Genomic DNA, 13,497 nt, shown 5'->3' on the forward strand with positions numbered 1-13,497 from the left:
CAATAAGTTTTCCTGAACTGAACAACTGGTCCAGATCAATGAGTAAATGCCCGTGTGATGGTTTATCTTTACAGCCGACATTGCACGTTTTCTTTTTTTTGTAAATGTTATACTGTCCAGAGAAAGAGGTGGATTTTCCCAATTTTAAGAGCTTTCGGGCTTAGACAATGTCGTCCCGGCGGAAAACCAGCTAACATGGTGACGGTGCCTGGGAGACACCGCCATCCATATTAGCATGAATGTGGGGATGTGCCTTTCCATGGTGGCAACGCCACCACGGAAAGGTAGGCAGTTTCTGCCATTGGGGGCCCGTGGGGTGGGGGGTGCGCATGGGTACCCCCTGCAGTTCCATGCACAACATACAAGGCACCGCGCGGTGCCTGCCATGTTGTGCATGGAACTGCACGACATGCCTTGCTGGCATTGTAGCGAGCGGTGCTAAGAGCACCGCCCGCCGCAATGTCAGGAATGCAGGATGCGCCCGCCAGTGTGGTGGGCGCATCCTAATGTCTGCAACGGGACCCCTGCACCGATGGCGGGCGGTCCCATTCTCTGACAGGATGGCGGGCGGACAAAGTCCGACCGCCATCCTAATTACCCCTTTGAGCCCAAAATCAAGTTGACTGTATATGTCTTACATTTGTAAGTTATTTTATGAAATGATAATGATGTAGTAATTTGTATGTGCTTTTATGATTTACTTGTTTAAAAAATCGAATAAAGCTTAATTTAATTGAATTCAGTAGAGAAAGTGTTGGATAGGGGAGGGCTAATATGTACTATTCCCACTCCAATGAGTGCAACAGTAGGGAGCTTGCTGGATATCGGAGGGGTAAAAATTACTATTCCCACTCCAGTGAATGCAACAGTAGGATAAGTGTTGGATATCAATGAAAAAACAATTACTATTCCCACTCAAACACGAGGAAAAAGGTGCTTAAATTAAAATAAATAACAAAATTATTAAACAATATGTAAAAAATAAATATTAAAATATTAACCCCTTGCATGCTGATGACGGCCCCCATCCGTCATGCACTACGGTGCTCGTGTGCTGATGACGGCCGGGGGCCGTCATGAACCCGCCCACTCACGATTTTGCCGCACAGGCGCAAAATCGCGGCAGCATGCAAGGGGTTAAACATATAAAAAGAACACATATTAAATATTAATTCCATATAACAAAAACCTAGAAATATTATATAAAATAAATTATTAAATACATTTAAAAGAAAGTATTTCTTTTAAATTAAAAATATTTACAAACTTTTTTTTATTAAAATATGAATGTATTTATTGTATTTCCTACCTTATAACTCCACAGCATTAACAAAACACTTCAACATTTTTGATTTAATGTATTTACATAATTAACATAATTAATAATCAATTAAAATATATTATTAATAAAAAATGAATAAACATTCATTACCTACACAAACTTTAACACTATGATATCCACAACAAACACATAAAATTAATTACACAATTACCAAAATTAATTACCAATTAATTAAAAATAATTATAAACAAATTATTAAATCATCAATTAAAAATATATTACTTCCCACCCTTTCCACCTATCCAAACCACACCAAACACCTAAAATAATTACACAATTACCAAAATTAATTATCAATTAAATATTTAAAATTATTTATAAACAAATTATTAAATCATCAATTGAAAATACATTTCTTCCCATCCTTTACATCTATAAAAACCACAAAACACACCTAAAATTAATTACACAAGTACCATAATTAATTACCAAATAATTAATTAAAATTAATTAACCAATTATTAATTCATCAATTTAAAATGAATTACTTCCCACCCTTCCTATCCTTTGCACCCATAAAAACCACAACATACACCTAAAATTAATTACACAATTACCAAAATGAATGACCAAATAATTAATTAAAATTAATTACCAATCAATTATTAATTCATCAATTAAAAAAATTACTTCCCACCCTTTACACTTATAAACACTACAACACACACCTAAAATTATTTACACAATTACGTTAATTAATTACCAATTAATTAATTAAAATGTATTAAATACCAATTAGTATTTAATGAAAAATACATTTAATGTACATATTGAACACCATAACATATCAATTAAACAGATATTAATAAATAAATATTAATCAATACATGTAATAAATTTAAATTACTTCCCACCGTATTCCCCTATAAACCCAGAACGCGCTAGGAAACTAAAAACTGCAAATTTCATGAAAACCTTTTTTATTAAATTTCATATCATTAAATAACTTCGCACGCTAGTCCTCTATGAACCCACAATCCGATACCGAACTAAAAATGCAAAAATCAAATAGAAATAAATTAATACATTTAATATAATTAAATTACTTCCCACCCTTTTCCCCATAAATCCATAACCTTCTATGGAACTAAAAGCACAAAATAAAAAAAATTGAAGTAAATAACTGCAAAAAATGTAACACATATATTAAAAATACAAACAATTTTTATACAAAAAAACATACATCGCATACATATAAAATATATATTAAAATACATAACATTAATAGAAACAAGATTTTTAACAGCTATATTTTCACAAACAATATTAAACACTTTGATATTTTTAAAGTCAATATTACTTAACTTATATTGAAATTCTTGACAACCATATTCTTATTTGTCGACATTTCTGGCCCACAATATTTCAGACTCGATAATTCTGACTCAACATTCTCTGTCTCTGCACCGTCAAAGTGACCGCTCAACTCATATTCCGGAAGTAGTTTTGCCCATGAGTCTAAATTTCCCTCAACAGTGTTTTTTTCTTTTTTGTAGTTCTTTGTTCAACCACCAATTTAAAGGATCCTACTTTTTAATGACTGTAACTTTATTGAGTATTTCCCCATTTTGCAAACATTGTGTTTATTTGTACATTTATCACAAATAAGTGAATAATCAGGACGATGAGTGTCATTTGATAGATATCGCGTTGCCATGGTCTTTTTCATGTTACAGGTGGTGTCTTATTTATACCATTTTCACAAATGGTTGCCCAGGGTAAGCAATGCTCCAGAGTGATTTATTCATTTCAGGTGTCATTTTTGATTTAAAATGGTTATGGTCTAGAGGTGATTGTCAGCTTCTGATCCATCATCTATTTTAAAAATGACTATTTGAATTGTTAAATTCAACTGACAAATATAGACAAAGTATAGTCGAGAATAGCAGTCCTGTGTATAGAGAAGTGAAACAGTTTTGCTGGAATATTTTCCAGGTATCTCCTATTAAGAGCTCTGAGACCTAAGAACTCAAGGCTTGTCAGGAACTTTTCCCCTTGCAGGTCACGCTTTTGGGAGAAATTAGCCAATGAGGGAATATACCATAGCATGCGTTAACAATTGTCCAAGTCAGCATCTTTCTTGGGGTGCATAAGATTAAGATTGAAATCACCAGTTATCAGAGTGCAGTCCTCTAGAAAATCATATAGTAAAGCAGTTAATGATCCCTCTAAGTCTTTGATGTGAGTTTGGTTTGCCATGCATCTATTGAGGTCGACGTAATAACTCCGACCTTACCACGGCCATTGTGCCTCTGTAACTTGTATATACAACAAGTTCGGTAAACTTAGGGACCGGCATCGGCATTTCAGATTGGTGCCGCCCTTCCCAAACTCCATTACCACCCGATTAGGACCGGGTTGGAATTATCACTGGCTCACCGACAACGCTCCTGATCATTAATATCAGCTTTGAAGAATCACAGTCATATGTTGTGACGAAACACGTGTCGGCTTGATTTATGTGTGCAGTGATTCCCAAGTCGGGAACACTGTGGTGAATAAAAACCCTTGAAAATTATACACTTGGTCCGGTCTATCCCTACGATCATTACGATTAGACAAACCAGTCTATTTATACTGTTGTGTGCTCTGGACTTTTGCCTAAATTCCTAGAATAAGGAGGTTTTTGTCCTCCCTATATTACAGAGGTTAAGGTTTTCCTCTGGCCAAGAGGCACCAACCAAAATATTTCCTTTCTTAAATCTCTTGACTATGACCATACCGTAACAAGCTGTGCGCCATTCTTCTGAACACTAAAAAAAACCTTTTTTCAGAAATCTTATTAGCTTTCTAAGGTAATCTTAGACATCTTAAATCACCATGAGGGTTGCTTGGACTGGTGCAAAGAATATAAAATGAGCCAAGAAAAGATGAGGCCTTGTCGTCTAATATTAAGTGTGACAAACCTCTTAGATTCCAGTAGCATATATTTAATGTTCGTTACTGATTTGGAACAGGTTTAGTTCATGCTTTTTTCCCCCTTGTTAGCACAGGTGCTATCTAGCCCAGGTCACCCAGTGGAAAGTTGGGGCGAGTTATGTTAACCTGTCTGATTGAGCACTCCTCTGTTTCCACAGACGTTACTCACAAATCGAGTCATGTTCAAGAGGCTAGGCAAGTATTTTTAACAGCAGTTTCTCTTAAGGTTGCCCATCGTAGGTAGTGCTCCAGCGTGATTTATTAATTTCAGGTGAAAGTTTTTATTTAGAATGATTATGATCTGGTGGTGATGGTCAGTTTCTGCTCAATGACTATTTTTAAATGTACTATTTGTATTGTTAGATTTAACTGACAAAGATATACAAAGTATAGTCAAGAATAGCATTCCTGTATATAGAGAAGAGAATCAGTTTTGCTGGAATATTGTCCAGGTATCTCCCATTAGGAGCTCTGAGACCTAAGGGCTCAAGGCTTGTCAGCAGCTGTTCACTTGCGGGTCAGGCTTTTGGGACAAATGAGCCAATGAGAGAATGTGCCATAGCATGCCTTAACAATTGTCCACGGCAGCATCTTTCTTGGGGTGCATCAGATAGATTGATTGAAATCACCAGTTATCAGAGTGCAGTCCTCTGGAAAATCATATAGTAAAGTGGTTAATCATCCCTCTAAGTCTTTGATATGAGTTTTGTTCGTCTTGCATCTATGGTTGATGTAAACGTTAAATATTAACATAAGTGACAAGGTCGTATCCCTGGAACGGGCTTCCGTACGAATAGCTTGTAGAGTCTCAGACTGGTTGTTAAAAGCGGTTATTTTTTTTGGGGGGGGGGGCGCTAGAGGGCGCCAGGCAGAATGGCCGCACTGCTGTGAGGCTCTGCCCGGCCGAGCCACAATCATATAATCTGGTGCATCTCGACATCATAACGCCTTCCGACTTAAGGAGTGAACTCCTGTATGCATATGGCATCCATTGCACGGAGATGCGGCCCTGATTGCTTGCTGTAAGCGGACAAATGAGCATTAATAGTCCCGCCACTGTGGCGCTGAAAATGGCGGGCGCCGTGCCACTGATCGCAGTCCTGCATAGGTGCCTGACCTAAATGCACAAGCCATACCCTTTGCTGTACGGGGTGCTGCAATCCATTACTGAAGCTGTTTGTCCTGCTGGGACCCCACGACTCCAGTGCTGGTGAGGGGTGGAGCTGCTGATACTCCGGGGCGGACTGTGGAGCAGGGTCGGAGTGCGGGAGGTGGACCGTTTTGACTGTACGAGCCGCCCTCCCTGAAATTATAGCTGGCTGCTGCTGATTTGGATTCCAGACGCCCATCAGCGCCGGCTGCGGTGAGTGGGGCTGGGGCCTGGTCGAGGCCCAGACTGCGGAGGTTGGATCGGGCTTTGCACTGCGGCCGCGGCCTGCTTGCTGCGGCTAGCACGGGGCACAGCACTGACAGCAGGACCTGGAGGTGACGGCTGCGACCTAGCTCGGAGGTGCCGTTCGGCCTTGGTGATCTCTGCGTGCCCATGAGACCCAGGATTGGTAGAGAGCGCTACATCTGTCCTCCCTATAGAAGTTGAGTACCCGCTTTTATTGAAGGATGCACATTGCCACTGCTGCAGCCCTGCCTTGTGGGGGGAGAGGCCCGGTCCACATGGCCCTGCATCCTTTGTCCTGAGGGTCCACCTGAGAGCTGTGATACTGGTGGGAGCGGTTCGTACAGTGTTTTAGGGCCGCAGCTGACCCCCGGATGCCCACTGCTTCAGTCCTGGGGCACACCAGTGACTGAGCTTTCTTTATAATCCAGATATCCCACACCGGGTGGGCCACTAGACCTGTAGCAGGCTGCCCATAAGACCTGCAGACTCAGTGCTTTTCCTGTAATCAACGCAGTGTGCCCCGTGCCCACCTTCACTGCTTATTGTCATTGTACAACCTACCTAATTGCGAGGTTCACGCACTACCACCATTGAGGACTTGCATTGGGGGTGGAGAGGAATAGTTTGCATGGTCCCGCGCCCCCTGACCTGTGGGGCCTGCCCCAGATTTTAGTGTCCGCGGGAACAACTCATACAGTATTTGGTTGCCGGAACAGCTCCCCCAACAACTGGCATCCGCCTTCCACAACTGCCTGGGACAATATCACCGATAGGGTATCCCCCACTGGGTGCGACTGATCAAGGACCATGGGGAGAACCGATAAATCGCAGCCGTGCTTCACTTTCGAATCGCGCAAGACCACAAAGACCCTGCAGAAGGCTGCGTCAGATTCTGAGGCTGATTTCCAGGCTGAAGGCCCCCCATGATTGAATCTACATTAACCCCTTCGATGCTGGCCCATTTCCGCCGCTGTGCGGTAAACAAACGAACAGGGCGGGCCGTGACGAACCCCAGCCGTCATCCGCACACGAGCGCCGTGGAGCGTGACGGCTGGGGTTCGTCACCAGCATGGAAGGGATAAATGGCCATGCAGCGAACCCTGCAGTCCATTGAGGGCTGCAGTGAACACACGTCTAGATCATATGTCTTCCCAATTTGAGAAACAGAATGCTCGTTTGGGGGAAGTAGAACAGAGGGTCTCAGCTACAGAGAAAGGACTGAATTCTGTTGCAGACAAAACCTCTAACATGGAGAAAGTTTTAGCCCTCATCCAGGCTAAGAACGAGGACTTAGACGCGTGGTCCCGGCGCAACAATGTTCGCGTTACTGGGCTTCCGGAGCCAACAAACGTGGGCAAAATGGAGACTTATATTGAACGCCTCATATCTGACATCTTTGGCACAGATCAATTATCCAACATGTTCATAGTGGAGTGGGCCCATCGCTCCTTGGCTACCCAACCGGTCCCGGGGCACCCCCTCGCCCCATTATCGATAGGATTTTAAATTACAGGGATCTTAACACTATACTTCAGATGGCCAGAGAGAAAGGTACTGTCATCCATCAGGGCAACACATTGTCATTCTTCCCTGACTTCACTGTGGCTGTTCAGAAGGCCTGACGAGAATTCGGCACTGTGAAAAAGTTCTTGCAAGCTAAGGGAGCTCCCTACGCGATGTTGTACTCTGCCCGGCTCCACATTGGGGTGGACGGGGACAGCAAGATATTCTCATCCACGAAGGCTGCGATGGAATATGCCAAGCAGTTGAAATGTAGGAGACGCAAATCTACTACTGCTCCTGAGGAAGAGGAGTAGCGGTGGGATGAATCAATGAACTTATACTGTGTGATTCCCCCTGATTCCTTTGTGTGACTGGCAATTTTGCTAGCTGAATGTTCCTATGTACTGTAGTGTGTTATGCGCAACAAGCTGTGCCCCCTCCATTTCCTCACTCTTGCCGGCACTGTTCATGACTTAAGGCGCTCAGTTAGAAACTGATTGACATAGTTGTTTTTCATATGCGGCTTAATGTATTAGACCAGCTCAGCCACCTCCCAGGTCATGGGAGGCTAGTAACACTCTGTGCCCCCGCACATGGGTGTACCCCAAATCTTTTATTTAGATGTTGAGTTTTTTGGGGGGGATTGGGTTGGGCATTGGGATGACTTTGGCACGTTGGGGCAGCTGAAGTGGGAGGGGGATGGGGGTGTTCATTTTTTCAACGGCAGAATGAAAATTGCATCTTTTTGGACAGACAATATGCATGTAAGGGTGTGCAAACTGTTTACCACCTGCTGGGCAGAACTCTGTGTGTTTACCTATCGCTGGTTCCTCCATGATGAATAGTATGATCAAGTTCCTTACCTGGAATGTCCGTGGTTTAAATACACCAAGAAAGATCAGGTCGGTGTTTGCATATTTAGACCGTATGAGTGTGCAGGTTGCCCTTCTTCAAGCGACTCACCTGACTGTGGAATCTGCTTGAAAGGTGGGCTCTAGATGGGTGGGTGTACGGGTCTCTTCGTCCTTCTCTTCCTACTCCAGGGGTGTTTTAATTTTAGCGAAGATTAGATCAGAAACTGATGATAGTGGTCGGATTGCGATGCTGTATGGTCGACTGGCCGGTGAGAGCGTATTACTTGTGAATGTTTATGGACCGAAAGTCGATGACCCCTCGTTTTATTCTGAAGTATAGCGCCGAATATCCTCATTTTCTTCAGCATCAATTATATGGGGAGGGGATTTTAACCTTTGACTAGATAATACCATGGACCGAACCGGCAGCAGTGAGGCCCGGCACAAACGGGCTGCTGATATTTTACTAGGGCTTCTGGACGCAGGTCACTTACATGATATCTGGCGTAAACGCCCCCCCGCTGGTTGGGAGAGCACATTCGCCTATTGGTGCATGGTTCCTGGTCCCGCATTGACTTTTGGCTGGTTTCAGAATTTGTTTGTACCTGGAAAACTGCAATATCGCATGAAGCTCGAACTTTATCTGACCATTTCCTGGTCCTCCTCACATTACAGATTCCAACACCTCAGATACCTCCCTTTGCATGGTGGCTACAACCATGAGAACTCAAAGACCCAGTGTTTAAGAGGACTACAGCAAAAGCTATTGCAAAGTATTTCAGAGAGAACGAAGGGATGGTAGAAAGCGCAGGAACACTCTGGGAGGTGTTTAAAGTTACTATAAGGGGGGGGGGGCGGGCATAGGCATCCAGTCAGGTGTTTTGAGAGATATTCGTCGCTCTATCAAAAAAAATTCGACCAGGAATTATTTTATATTCATTGCTCCCGACGCCGAATTGCGTGATACTATGGTGAAGGTGGCCGCCTTGGCCGTTTACTGGGTCAGAAACTGTCTGAGCTGCACAGTCAGGACAACATCCTTTAGCTGCTTGATGAAACTGGGGAGGCCCGCCATTCGACCACTGACCTTTGTGATATTGTACTGGGATATTACACCAGTTTACATGCTTCTAGAGAATCTCCACCGACGGGGGACATACATGACTTTCTGGACGACGTGGCACTGGGGTGGCTATCCAATGGTCAGCGTGAATATCTTGTGCAACCATTCGATGAAGATGTCAAAGAAGCTATTATGTACCTCCTGACGTGCAAGGCTGCAGGCCCGGACGGACTGCCCAGCGATTCTTATAAGCTGTATGCTGCTGATCTCGCTACTCGACTGTATGCGGAGGCATACGAGAACGGATCGCTGCCCCCTTCGTTCCGTGAGGCTTTACTGGTCACCTTATTGAAACCGGATAAGCCGCCCAATCAGTGCGGGTCATATCGTCCCCTTTCTATTATTAATATTGATGCTAAAATCTTAGCTAAAATGATCGCTATCAGGGTGCAAACATTGGTCCCTTTACTGGTATTGCCAGATCAATCAGGGTTTGTCATGGAACGCTCCACTGCTCTTCTCCACTCTGCACTATTTTGAGCCAGATTTTCAGGCAGTGGCTGTACTGCTAGATGCAGCTAAGGCCTTTGATTCCCTACAGTGGCCCTTTATATTCACAGTACTCAGCCGTATGGGCTTTCCCCCCCTTATTTCTGAAGTGTCTGAAGGTTCTCTATGATGACCCGGTCGCCAGGGTGCGGGTTAATGGGTGGGCCTCATCGGTGTTCCCCATCAGGAGAGGTATGAGGCAGGGTTGCCCTCTGCCACCTATGCTATTTTCTCTGGCGCTGGAGCCCCTCGCCTGCAAACTGCAACAAAGACATGCTGCAGCAGCCCTGCGGGTCCGCCAAAGGCCATTGATAGTCTCTCTCTACACGGACGACATGTTATTGTATGTTCGCGAACCTGCGTCCTATCTATCTGCGTTGCTCAGGGAATATGTACAGTTTTAATGCTTCTCTGGTCTTGGAATAAACTGGTCTAAATCAGTGGTGTTCCGACTAACCCAACTAACTAAGGAAGTGGAGCTGGACTTTCCGCTATCATGGACATCTGCCCCTGTGAAATACCTGGGGGTCTGGGTACACAGAGACCCCGACATATTCATCGCCGGTGTCCTGTATCTCCGACCTGCCCCTTTCCTTGGCCGATAGGATAGCTGTGGTAAAGATGGTGTTCTTACCAAAATTGTTATATTTATTCGTCAACATACCCATAAAGTTAAACACAGCTTTGCTGATTTTTGTGTGGGGAGGTAAGAAGCACAGATGTCGGTGGGACCTGTTGGTGCAACCCTTCGACTGGGGAGGTTTTGAAGCCCCTGACCTCCGACTCTATTACCTGTGTGATCAAGCCCAATTTGCACACTACTGGTATTTCCCACAAAAGATATCAGCCCCATGTGGCTATCGAAGCGGATGCTGTTCTTCCCACTCCATTGCAGGCATTGACTCTTTCAGGGGGGTCGGGTGGCCCGCGACCCGAAGTCAACCCTACGCAGTACACGGCGTGGGCTTGGCTCGTGCTCGCAACACGTGCTCAGAGGCCTTACCTGTATGCACCAATGCTACCGTTACTTTCACATCCTGACATTTCTGCGGCGCAGGAGGTGCCTGCCCGGAGACAACTGGCTGCAGCAGGCATATCTCGGCTTGGAGACTTATATGTCGGGGGCCGATTCAAAACAATAAAAGAGGCGCAGAGTGGCTCGGAGTGTGGGTTTATGTTTAACTTCACATATGTCCGGGTTCGTCAGGCTGTTCGAGCGGCATATCCAGCCTACCCTGCTGACCCCACCACTCTATCTGCGTTGCAGGTTCTACTAACGGGAGAGAGTCGAAAAAAGTTAATCACAAGACTGTACAATGCCTCACTGTGCGAATGTGAAACTGAAATTCACCCCTCTTGCTTGCGCTGGCAGACGGTAATAGACGCTACAATCGTGCCGGAGGTTTGGACGGAGTGTTGTCGGCTTACTGGCCGCTTAATGGCCAACTGCAATCTCCGAATTATTTATTTTAAATTCTTGCATCATCTTTACTATTACCCCCTACAACTATATAAATATGGCCTAAAGAAGTCATCCAATTGTGTATGATGTGGAGCGATGGATGCTGACTTTTTCCATGTTGCCTGGGTGTGTGAGAAGGTATTTGCATTTTGGACTGCAGTAGTGGCCATACTCTCTGATGTTGTGTTGGAACCTGTGTGCTGTTCCCCTGAGTTATGTCTGCTGGTCTATATTAAGCGCCTCAAGCCTTGTAACAGGCGAATCGTTCCTATTTCCACTCTCTTTGCAAAAAGGGTAGTGGTGCAGTGTTGGGGATCAAAAACGTCGCCCACAATAAAAAAGTGGCTCTGCGACTTGGTATACTGCAGAAATCAGCTTCAGGAATATGAGATTTCTGGGCCCCCCTAACGGAATATTTAGTGTCTCATCCGGACCTTCTGTGACGAGCTGGGCACTGTGACCCCCTATTGTTTTTTTTTTTGGCTCAATGTATAGGTCATAAAGGGAGGCTAGCCTGCCACTATTGTACTGATGATGCCCGGCACGACACCGCTGGTCTAGAGGTGTGTTCATCATAGGCCTATGAGTGAACCAGATACAAGATCCTCATTCGGAATAGCTCCAGCTAGCAATTTCATACAACATGCTTTGCCATCTGATATGTTCTGTACCTCTACTATCATTCTGCCTGGTTGGGTTAGGGTAGGGGGGCGGGTGGGGTGGGTTGTGGTTTTGATGATTTTCTTGCTATTGTATCTCTGTACAGATGATTGTTTACCCTGTCTGCAACTCAATACATTTAGGTTAGCTTTTATGAATATAGACAACCCTCTTTTGGGCCAGCATTGACTAGGATCCTTGTTGGCTAATCTAAGGAAGATTTCAAAGCCAGCAATTTCGATTTCACCAAAGAATATCAAATGAGCCATGAAATGTTGAGGCCTTGTCGCCCTATAAAAAGTGTGACACACCTCTTAGATTCCAGAAGCATATGTTTAATGTTTGTTGCTCATTTCGAACTGGTATAGTTCATGCTTTTTTCCCCATTCTTAGCACAGGTGCTATCCGGCCCGGGTCACCCAGTGGAAAGTTGGGGCGGGTTATATTAACCTGTCTGACTGAGCACTCCTCTGTTTCCACAGACGTTACCCATAAATTGAGTTGAGTTCAATTTCTAACAGCAATTTCAACAACTGATTTTTTGTTCTTTTGCCCAAGATTGGTTATGTACCTACTATTCGGTAGGAACTGGAATGTTAGCTAAAAGTGGATATTGTTTTCTCACTAATGGCATTCTTTTTTGAGATTTAAACATTTTGAAGAGAAAGTTATGCCTTTAGAGAACATTCCAGCAGCACTTTTTCTGGCAACCTCGGCATGTTCCTGCGTGCAGCCCCTATTATATTGTAAAACACTACTTCAGCACTCCTTAGGCACTCCTTGAGCAACCCTTAAGCAGTTTGTAGGGTATTCGGGTGCTACTGCATCATGACATTTCTTGCAGTGCCTTTGAAGTTCCCTTTTCCATTTCTTTTGCCCCTTTTAGTCCTTTAGGTTTTAACATATTGTCCAAATATGCTGCTTCCACATATGGGTCAGGCTGGGTGGACTGGAGGGGCTGCTTTTATGAGAATGCCACAACAACGCCTCCCGCTCTGAGCCCACCCCTCCCCTGCTGAAGCCGAGAACCTGACGGCCAATAAGCTTTCTACCAGACTATCATGGGCCACAGGCAGGCAGGAGAACGATTGCAGCACCACGCAAGCACAAGCCCACTTAGCCACTTCCATGGCACACCCACCTTAAGACTTCCACATATCCAATCCACCTCTAGGCTCTGCCTTTTTAGCCTCTGGACCCCTACTCAGTTTTATGTTTTAGTTAGATATGTCTCTTCTCCAATGATTCTTTTATCACTTTATATGAAATAATTTGTTGCTGGAACAATTGTTGTACGTCATATAAGGACAAAACCTAAGGTGGTAGTTCATCTGAGGGCATGAGTTCTTTCAAACGGAACTGTGCCAGGAATTACCTCGCCTTTGCAGTGTCACGAACATATCACAAGAGCATGCAAATACCACGCAAACATTAAATATCAAACTTTAATTAATCCACCTTACAAATAAGGCACCCAAATACTTATTTGAATAAATATTTTTTTATGTATCCACAGGTATCTAAGAACCACACATTAGATTAGAGGTAGACATAGGACGCCCTAACAAGGAGGCAATATCTAGTATTATATTGCTAAACCAGGAGCCCGTCTTTCGTCCTAAAGAATGCCACGGACTCATTAGAGCCATTGGCAGAAAGATGTTGACGATGGTAACAGTGGTGATGGGGTAATAGCTCCCCATATCCCCACATCCCAGATTTTTATTCCAAGCAATATACCCTATGAAT

The 13,497-nt window shown here is 44.1% G+C and overlaps 1 protein-coding gene across 2 annotated transcripts in view; it reads right to left on the minus strand.

Moving 5' to 3' along the window:
* Window positions 1-13,497, minus strand: part of LOC147748681 (A.superbus venom factor 1-like) — a 1,130,076-nt gene that overhangs the window by 1,086,516 nt on the left and 30,063 nt on the right. The gene's annotated exons all lie outside the window — the stretch shown is intronic.

Source organism: Lissotriton vulgaris, chromosome 1_1, assembly GCF_964263255.1.
Source record: "Lissotriton vulgaris chromosome 1_1, aLisVul1.2, whole genome shotgun sequence".
Taxonomy (NCBI): Eukaryota; Metazoa; Chordata; class Amphibia; order Caudata; family Salamandridae; genus Lissotriton; species Lissotriton vulgaris.